Source organism: Dermacentor variabilis, chromosome 4 (assembly GCF_050947875.1).
Source record: "Dermacentor variabilis isolate Ectoservices chromosome 4, ASM5094787v1, whole genome shotgun sequence".
In the NCBI taxonomy this organism is placed as follows: domain Eukaryota; kingdom Metazoa; phylum Arthropoda; class Arachnida; order Ixodida; family Ixodidae; genus Dermacentor; species Dermacentor variabilis.
The window spans coordinates 104,237,487-104,247,644 of record NC_134571.1 but is presented as its reverse complement, the minus strand read 5'-3'; the positions used below and the strand labels follow the sequence as shown (position 1 = coordinate 104,247,644).

Genomic DNA, 10,158 nt, shown 5'->3' with positions numbered 1-10,158 from the left:
AAAACACAGGTTTTTGAATAATTAGTTCAAAATGTGGGTGGTTAGTAACTCTCGAAATTTCGAAGGGTTTCGCTCTACAACAACGGATTCTGGAAGCGAGTTCCATTGTTCAGTTGCAACGGGAAGGAAGGATTTGTTGAAAGCGTTTGAGGCGTTGGATACAATGTTGCAGTGAAAAGGTAGAGGCAACTGAAAATAAACCTCAAATGACGTGTGAGACAGAAATCTGGTAATGACACGCTAGAGTCATTACCGGAAAACTTGGGTTGGTGGACAAAGTGTGGGCGAACGAACTTGTGGACGAAGCAGGGTCCTTTTTCGAACTCGACGGAGAAAAGGGGGTTACAAGATATTTATTAGCAGAGCCTTTGATTTCTTGTTGCAGCAAAGGTGCCAATGCGGCGGCCTTCATCCTTGTCAAGTGGTCCTTCCTACAGCTTTTTCTGTGGGCCTCCTGTACACTGTCGTGTACAACTCCACATGATGCTTATACAACCTATTGTTATTATTATCAGTAGGGCTGCAGGGGAACGAGATAACGCAAATACTTCATCTACAAGTTCGATACACTCATAAGTAAAAGCGCATGGGACCACCTCGTCAATACAAGTAAGTACAGTTAAGTTAATAAAGTTTCCCGCAAAAAAAACAACAAAAAAGTGGGATTTGTTAAACGACGATTCGGGGCCACCTCGGCGCCTTGCTATGTACGCTACAACGGGAACGAGTTTTACCCGAAGCCCTATCTTCCACTTGCGTTCTTTCGGGCTTCTCTGTTGCGTTCTTTCGTACGCCAGACCAACAGCGACCCATAATTTTCGGTACCTGCTGCTAAATCTTTCTTACGCCGTCCAGCAGTACTCCCTGGCGATGGATGTGAAATCATCAATTGAAGAAAATGTCAGAATAAAGTTATACAGAGCATCCCACTTACCATTCTGAAATCTCACTAGGCAGACACACACTACACTTACGCATATTTCTATGCCACCCCGAAAACTTTCAACAATACTCAACAAACCCTAAACGAACACGCACCTTCATGTCTACTCAAGAACTAACACCAAAATTGTAATTCTAGGTGTCTTCATGTAAATAAGTCTTTTTCGAAAAAATTCTACCGAAAATTCTTTCAGAAAACCTCTGTTCTTGTCAGCTTAATATCTGATACGGGTCCTATTTGGATCCAATATATTGAGCTTATTTTTGGAATGTGGCGAATAGTGCTTGAAACTTGCTTCACCTCCGTCGCGGTTGGTGTAGATATTGCACTGCCTCCGGGATCGGTCCACTCACCCCTGCGGGGGTGGGAAAATACCTTGTTCAGTCAAAAATGCGACTTAAATACCATCACACTCTATATATCCAAAATCAAGAAAGGGGCTGACAGATGGAATAGCACACTGTGGTATAAAGTTTGTAAACAGGGATAAGGTGCCTTATCCTAATATTTCCTAATGCTTCATAGTATATCGAAACCTGTTACTCGGAAGACGATAGCGTGCAACCTGTGTAATAAAGACGCCACCACAAGATTGAAAGAAGCGAAACATCAGTTCAGATGTGACGACTGAGCGATTGCAATAATTGCAACTACGAATAATCGATGATTCTTTAGTGACGCTGGTATCATTAGTGCATTCAAAAAGGCCCCATCGCTCTAGATGAATCCAGGTTTACGCAGGTGTCAGCCGCGAGATAACATTTAAACGCCGGTGGTGCCCTAGACAGTTTGTATCGTGATTTGTGCAATGTTTCCCATTTCTATATCACTTCTGTTATTACGTATAGATCTGTGCGTGCGTGCGCGTTTCTTTTTTCTTGTGTACTATATTTCTAAAAAAACATGATTTTCAATCACCCGAAGTACATATAGCCCGATTCGGCCTTTTTTCGTGGACTACTCGAAAAGGCAGATGTCTCTTGCGCAGCAAATCGCAGCATCTAAGTTGATAATGAGAAAGGTCCACCAACTAACTTTTTATTTAGTCAGTTAAGCAAACATGTTCCAATTGCGGAATTGAAGCCGCGCAGTAGTGAAGTCATGCTTGTGAAGCAGAAATCTTCAAACAAGGGCCATTTCCGATAGAGAAATGCGCCTTTGAAGTACGCTAAAGATATCATTAGCGTTACAGTTACGATCACCCTGAACTCCACGACGCAGGGTTTTGCGTAGCTGTTAGCTGGAACGCACACACATTTCGCCGCGCGCTTTAGGGTCGGTTATTTTGAAAGTGTTGCTAGACTTGCTCGGCTTCAATTTCAGAATTGTAGCATGTATGCCGTGAAGTTTAAAATTAGAAAGTTAGTGAACCTTCTTAATTAGTTACATGAAAATTTTGATTCCTGGCGTAAGTAACGCCCGCCTCTTCCCTAAATACACCTGAAGAGGCGTAACAGCGCGCTGTTAGGCGCTGTCACGGGCTATTTTCTTTTTCTTTTTTAATCTGCTGCACTGAAAGGGAGAAAAAGTTGGCATAAGTGAACATTTCCTTCTATTTTTTTAGCATTAATGCGCAGTTACACAAGTCAAAGGATTTAAACCGAATGTTCTATAGTCGTTCCCTTTTCGAAAGAGTTGTTGAAAAAAAGTAAGTAAACATAAGTGTATCAAACTTTTTGCTGTTTCATTGGCATCCTCCCTTAATGTTACAGAAATGCACACGAACATTGAGTACTCGGCTGTAACGGTTTTTCTAAGGTGCAACGATCTTGCTATCTTGCTCAGAAAGCGCGACACTCCACAATTTACGGCGGCAGAACCAGCCCAAGCCGCCCACGTTCTGTCGCTTGAGCGCGGCCGCGTTTCAGCCGCCGCGGCTGTTGGGGACGGTGCACTAGGGAAAAGCTGTGCTACGGTGTGCTGGAATTAGGGTAGGAGCTAAACATTTCGACAGAATTACCTGTCTGGTTGGGAAATTGATTAGGACTTTCAGACTGGCTTCAGGCAAATAAGTGAATTTTATTAGCCCGACATTTTGGAGCCTGTTCGGTTCCTTCTTCAGGGGGTATTCTCCAGGGGTGCGGTGTGCAGCTTTTAAAGCGTCTTTCGTAAAAAAGGAGGGGAGAGTACGCAGGGTGGGGAGACACTTCTCAGGCGGGAATGCAAGGGGTGGGGAAAGGGGTAGCGAAAGGGTGAGGTGGCTGCAGCAGTGCTGGTCGGCTGGGATGACTGATGCGGGGGTGCTTGACCCGCGAGAGTGCCGTTGACGGGAAGCGGGAGGGGGGGGAGGGGGGGCACGGGGGAGCGCACACATTTTGGTGTCGGTGACCTCGAGCGGGAATCCAACTGACTGGGCGTCCTTTTCTTCTTTTCGTCTTGTTGACAAGGTCATGGATATAGGGTGTACTATCTGCGGTTGAGTGGGACGAGTGGTTGGGGCGGCGCATGCCTTGCAGTGAGGCGCGTGACGACGAAAAATACTGTGGTGGCGCTGCGATCGAAGTGGGTTGGGCCGCATCACGGTCGCCCCGTTGTAAACTGCTGGTGATACTTCCCGGAAGGGACATTCGTGCTAGTTCACGCTCTGATACATGCGTTCAGCCCGATCAAACGGTGTTTATAATTGTATATGACATGTACTTATGCCTTAGCAATAGATTTCTTTCTCTTCTTTATTTCATTTTAATTTCTTTGATGCTGCTCGGTGATTACGCGTGCATTGCGGCCGCAGCGTCGACTTTCATTCTACTATGTTATTGTACGGTTTCCTATTTAGAACAAATATGTTTCTTCGTCTTCAAGCAACATGCATCTTTCTTGTGTATTTTTGCGCATGTAGTTTTCCATCAGTAGGTCTTGCGAAACGCAGGCGGAAAAACATATGTAAACTTCTTGCTTGCCGCTTCAAACAAATAAAACATATCTGCCCCATCCGACGCCCTGTACTCAGATTTACGGAAAGTATTCTTATACAAAAAGAAAGAAAAACTGCAGTGCAACGTTCCACTTATGCTTCCGTCTTCCTCGTGTAACAGAACGCGGAGTAATTGGTACAGATTCTTTTATTGCGGTTGAACCTCTTGCGCCGAAAACAGTTGTAGGTGCTCATTATGTATGCTAATCTTTGGCCCGTAAGCTATGTGATTTTTTTTTCTCCAGTCCCTGCTTAACAGCAACAACGAAAAAAAAGGCGGCTCGGTAGCCTAATTGGTGGCTACACAGTGGACATGGCGTTGCGTTGCTAAACTTTAGCTCACGGGTTCAAGCCACGTCACGGAATTCACTGGGAACGAAACTCATGTACTTCTGTTTAGGTGCACGTCAAGGAACCCCAGGTGATGAGAACTGAACAGGGTGCTTTACAATCATATCGCCAGGCGTAAAACGCCAGAATTCTATTAATTAAAAAAAAGTACAAAAAAGAGGCAGCTGCGTCTTTCGGTTGTTTTCAGTGGTGTAAACGAAAGGAATTATTCTGCAGTCAGATTTCTAAGAAAGACATGTTGCGCTTATCTTATATTTCATATCTACATTTAATACCGTTCCCAGCTGTACGTCCGCTCAAGTAAGCAGCTTCTGTATTATAAACGGCTACTTTCTGTTATCCGGTGCACTATCATAAGGACAATAACGCATCAATTAAAGCAACGGCATGCCTCACATACACGTAGAGATATTTGTAGACCTTCTGCGTTCCTTGACGAAGTGTGGTACCACATTGGGCATACAGTTTTGATGGCTTGCAGATGTGGTGATATTGTCAAAAAAAAAATGTTTTCCTTGCCTGAATGAAGTTAGCAGATTTACAGGCTGCCCCGAAATGGGGCGTTTCTATTGAATGACAGCTGCGAACTTGTTCAGCGGAACCGATTAGCACCCATGTGTCAGTTCTCTCGGGAACTGGTGCGCCTCTGCGCACCAGTCACGACTCTCCAGCAGCACAATCATTCCAAATAAGAGTCCTCACTCGCATTGGCCCCTCACCTTCGAGACTTCAAAAGTGCTGCTATGCGTTTCATTAGAACGGAAATGGATTTTCGATTATCTTTAATAATGAATTCCGAAGTCGAATACGATCTGAATAGCAAATATCATTCGATTAGGCATATGTTTTTATTTCATTTCGCCTGCTGGCACGCTGAAGGAGATCGCAAGACAAACCACGGAGATTACATTGGTAAAGACTTCCCGGTCTCCCCGATTCAGTCTGAGTACCTATGCAATATATTTTCCCTAACACTGTTGTTCATGTTAACGTCCAATAATTGCCATGATTCCTTTTCTCGGAATGTGGATTGTTTCACCTCGGGCTGGTGCCGGTTTTTAAAGAAACAGGCTTATTCCGGTCGGGAGTTTTCACTTTTTCAATCAGTGCATTTAGAATATTTGATAATATTTTTTCTTATGTGCAAGTCTTTGATATATATGTCTCTGTACGCTAAATTTACCTAGAAGTCATTGGTCATCTGCACCTCTTCACGCCACGCAGTCAATAAACTTGGTTTATTTCACCATAATATTGTTTCCTTTGATCATTGTTTTTGATAAAATTTTCTATCGTAGCTTTATATTGCAGATGGGCGGCTTCTGTGGCAAAAGTTACGCGTTACCTCTAGAAAATACTGCTAAATATAGCAGTTCACCTGGCTAAAACTAAATTGGTACCAGCCGACAAGATTAGCGGGCGCACCAAAGCAAGTAAAACCATAAATAAGTTTACTGCACAGACTTTCTGCGAGAAAAACTGGGCGTCTGCCAGCGGACGAGCAGCGAACGCGCGCTCGCTAGCAGACAACGCACTTGACAACGACAGCAAAACTAAAGCCGTCATGTTGTATAACCCATGCGTCAAATATGCATACGTAGCAAAAAGGTGTCAATATAAATTTGCCGTTGCAATAAAGCACCCTTATAAGAACGTACGCGTCCAATCGGTCTCAGCGCCGGCAGCAAAATTACGTCGAACATGCCGCGAGGCGTTTCTCCACCGCAAACCAGTTCGCTCGCAGCACCCTCTCAAAAATTTTTCCACACTCGGCGCCTCAGCGAGAGGGAGCCAGCCGTTCGTCCGACTCGACCAATGCCTAGTACGCTCTAGCTGAATGGGGCAGTGTGTCGTTCGGGGGTGAAAACGTGGCTCTTTTTGCGATGACGGCCTGGGGTGCTTGGAGCACTCCGGTCTACTGCAGCGTCATCTGTCGCTGCAGCCTGAAGTCATTGCAGGAAAGCGGAGCTACAAAGGAGCAACACAGGGCCTCCGGGATTGACAGTCACGATGGTCGCGGAGGTCATGCATGTCCGTGCGGAGCTAGCCGATTGCTTGCTGCTGTTTGTCATGCCCCGTTCGCACATTCTTTATGCGCACGGTCAGCGCTGGGTTTGTAAAAGCCTTTATTTTGTGCATTGAGGTTCCTGCACAAGGATCAGGACAGCCACAGGCTTCTTCACGTCGCGCACATTGAGAACACTGGCTGTATTCTTGCCCTTCGGCGCTCTTTTGCGTAGCGAAATGTCCAAACGATGGTGGTTGCATTCAACACAGAGCATTTTTTTTTTCTTTAGTGAAACCTAGCGACCGTTTTTCTGGTTGAGGCAACATAAAAGGAATCCCGTGCAACCCACCTGGCACAGTGCAGCTGGGTCCTTCCGGTCTTCTCATCCTCGTGTTTCTCTAAATAATTTGATAACAAAAACATATGCGTGCTTACTGAACGGAACGAACATACGAGTGTGTCTTCTGCCACCGAAAAACTGAGCAGACGATCAGGAACACTCAACCATCCGTGGTTGTAAACGTCAAGCTTAGACGGCGTTATTGGTGCATCCCTTTTATTGGTGCATCCTTGGTGCATTTATTTTGTTGCGAATCATAGTAACTTCAATAATGTTTTGAGAGAGTTTTAGTTTACAAATCCCTAAAGCTTTGCACAAAATAATTAAGTTTCGCGCGCTAAGCACACCGGTCGATCGCAGCGCGCGTCTTGTGGCGCCATCGCCAGAAGCGTCCCCGGTTGTCCAATTGCTTTGCTTACGTAACGTTGATACCGACGACGCACTACCCCATTTCAGTACACCGTGCCCGTTTCTGTTGACATTGGTCTAATTCAAAGTTATGTGATTGTATTCTTCACTACAATCTGATTTTCACTTTCGGTCTCGACAAATTTCGTTTGTACCGGTTCAGCGGCTGCGGCGCTATGAGAACTCCTCGTTTATTCTTAAACGAGAAGCCCGAGCAACGAGCGTGAGACGTTGCACGGCTGCGGCGCTCGTTTAAAATTACATGCATAGATTCGTAGCGACGTTTCCATTTCCCTTGCAAAGATATGGTTGAAAAAAGAATACGCTTTTCCGAGTTAGGTGCAGTTCCTAGGGTTCTTCGAATGAGCCACACACACACACACGCACGCACACACACACACACACACACATGGACGCACGCACGTACGCACGCACGCACGCACACGAGCCGTGATCGATGAACAACGCAAGTGAAAACTTGCACGGCTTCGCATCTCGCCTGGAGACAACGTCGCTTCATCGCAGTATAACGCAAACGTTCACGCTGAAATAACTGTCACGAGAAAAAGAAATCCTTGGAGTTTGGCATAATAAGACGGCGTTATTACCTCGAGCTATACCGCTTGTACAGCTGTACGGCTAGCGTGTGGCGGTGCCTTCGAAGTGTTGGAAGTAGCTGCAGCCTTTGAACAGAAGCAGTGGGTGGTTGCGCGGGCGTGTCGAGATGTCGCACGGATTCACGGCGCTCGCTTGCCTCGTAAGGAGTTTTTCCTTGCCTGCAGTCGAAGACCTTGGTGATAACGTTTGCGCTCATTCGGAAGTGGCTGTGATAGATATGATAAATGTCCCCGATAAAGTTAGCGATACGAACTCGTCGCGTTGACAGCCGACGCGTACAGGGGGAAGGCATGAACGGAGATGCCATGGGTGAAGCCATGTTGAATGTGACGTCATCGCTTGTTGCGACCAAAAATGTTTGTGGTCGGGTTTGTTGACTTGGTTATGTCTAGGTGTTTGTCTATAAAATAATAATTTGGGAAAGAAAAAGTGCTGGTTTTCTGGCCTCTCCACATGGAACTTGACGCTATCGACCGTTATTCTGAATGACGTCACGGCGAGGTCGAGAGTACCTCTAGGGACATTTTCTTGTATTTCGCGTCTCTTATTCCAATCTATTAATAATTTAGGTAATATTGCAACATTTTAAACTAGAAGCACTGCGGGAAAACAAACCTGGCATTCCTCAAAGCGAGCGCCTCAGCAGTTGTGCCGTAACAGACGGGTTTTATTCGGGCGCGCTGAAATGGACACTGGAGTTTCTTTTTTGGTCTGAAATGGTTTGTTCAGACGACGGTCCGAATTTTGGTTATCGCTTCTCGGCCTTTTGGCTAAGATCAAAGTGTAGTATCTGTTCTTATCAGCTTAATATCTGATACGGGTCCTATTTGGACCCAAGATATTAAACTTATTTTTGGAATGGGGCGGAGTGCTTGAAGCTTGCTTCACCTCCGCCACGGGTTGGCCCGGTATTGCACTGCCTCCGGGATCGGCCCACTCACCCCTACGGGGGTGAGAAAACTAATTCAATCGAAAATCAGACCTAAAAAACATTACATACCTTCCTAGGTGTCAACGCACTACGTGGCTTCCCACCTCGTTGCCCCTCCGTAATATTTGAAAAGCTCAGCCACTGGACGACAAAGCTGTGCGAAAAAGCCACCTTCGATTTCAGGAGAGGCGGGCTGTGTTTGTACACGTTGCAGAAAAATCTAGACCTATCCCCTGTCAGTTGAAGGTAACTCCTCGATTTTCCTACGACTATGGATCGAAATCTTACAGTGATCCCTTTAAGGTGCATGGCTTTCGTAACATCCAAAATCAGGCAGAGGTGTTGCCGTTGCCCGTTCGTCGGCTTGCGACCTCTTCCTGCAAGAGACGAACTTTTTTTTTTTTTTAAACTAGGCGATGTTTTGAAATTTAAACACGCGTTTTTATATTGACTGCTTCTTTTCATGCGCCACCGCGCGTTCAAGCGGTGTTGGAGTTCTAATAAAATAAAGGTAGCGCCATCCCTTGAAGATTGCCGCCGTCCTCCTCCCTGCGCTTTCTCGTCCACGCTCGGCCCTCACATTGGCCAAACACGCTCACGCACCTATTTTTCTTGCTTGTTTTTGCTTTCATAGGCATAGCGGTGCCAAACATTCCGAGCGGCGTACGCAGACGCAATGAGGGGCTTTACGCAGATGCCACATTTCGTGCCTCCTTTGTGCTTTAATATTGTAGTTCCGTGTTCGCGATGCCGCCTTGATCTGCCGTCGGATGCACCACACGTGAAGCTGACGGCAGGCGACTCTTCCGGATTCCATCTGCGAAGCGAGAGGCGGGGCGGAGGAAGCTCTGGCTTCAAAGAATCAGCCGGACTTGTTTCAACCCAACGCAATGGTCCCGGCTACGTTAGGTAAGCGAGCGATTCTTCGCTCATCACTAATCTCATATGCTGCCACTTGTATGCATGGATTCGTTGGTTTCTCGCTCTCTTAAGTTCCGCATGTTCGCACTGCGTTTATTTGCAACTTTTGTGTCCCTACTTCAATCAGGTCGTCTTCAGACACACGCGCTTTTCGTCGACTCAGTCATACATTCCATTGCGGGGTCGTTGTTTCGCCTCAGTGTGTGCGAACAGCCCCTCTTGAGTGTATCGCCGCGTTACGAAGTGGTGACGGCTCGGCGACCCTACGTTGAAAGCGATCTGCGATGCCGAAAAGAAATGCCGACTGCTAATAATAGGTTCGCGGTTTGTGTCCTCATTAGCGTTGCAGAGAGACGCGTTGGCCCGTGCCTTCAAAAGCGATCTGGGAAAGTAGCTGAGTGCGGCGTTGCTGAGACGCAGCGGAAACGCTGCGTTCTCCCCGCTTCGTTGGCTCTGAAACGAGAGGGGCAGCACGAATAAATAGCGCCAACCGAGCCAACCAAATGCGGCGACATTCACACAGCCTCTCTTGATGTTTCGGCAGCCAGTCACGATATACCGTAAAACAATTCCGATCAGAATACGGCCTCAAAAGCGCGAGCGACACGTAGCGACAGGGTCCCATTCGAAGAGCGTCTCCTAATTAGGCTCTGGGGAGACAACGCCGGTGCAGGAGGAGGAGACAGGAGATGGCGCTACCTTTATTTTATTTAGGGACATTATG

The 10,158-nt window shown here is 46.5% G+C and overlaps 1 non-coding gene and 1 pseudogene across 1 annotated transcript; both read left to right on the top strand.

Moving 5' to 3' along the window:
* The first annotated feature begins 1,126 nt into the window (after nucleotides 1–1,126).
* On the top strand, nucleotides 1,127–1,297 carry LOC142580627 (U2 spliceosomal RNA; annotated as a pseudogene).
* A 7,035-nt stretch (nucleotides 1,298–8,332) lies between these two features.
* LOC142580567 (U2 spliceosomal RNA) lies at nucleotides 8,333–8,524 on the top strand. Its single transcript, XR_012827788.1, has one exon. It is a non-coding gene; the product is annotated as a U2 spliceosomal RNA (small nuclear RNA).
* Nucleotides 8,525–10,158: the final 1,634 nt, after the last annotated feature.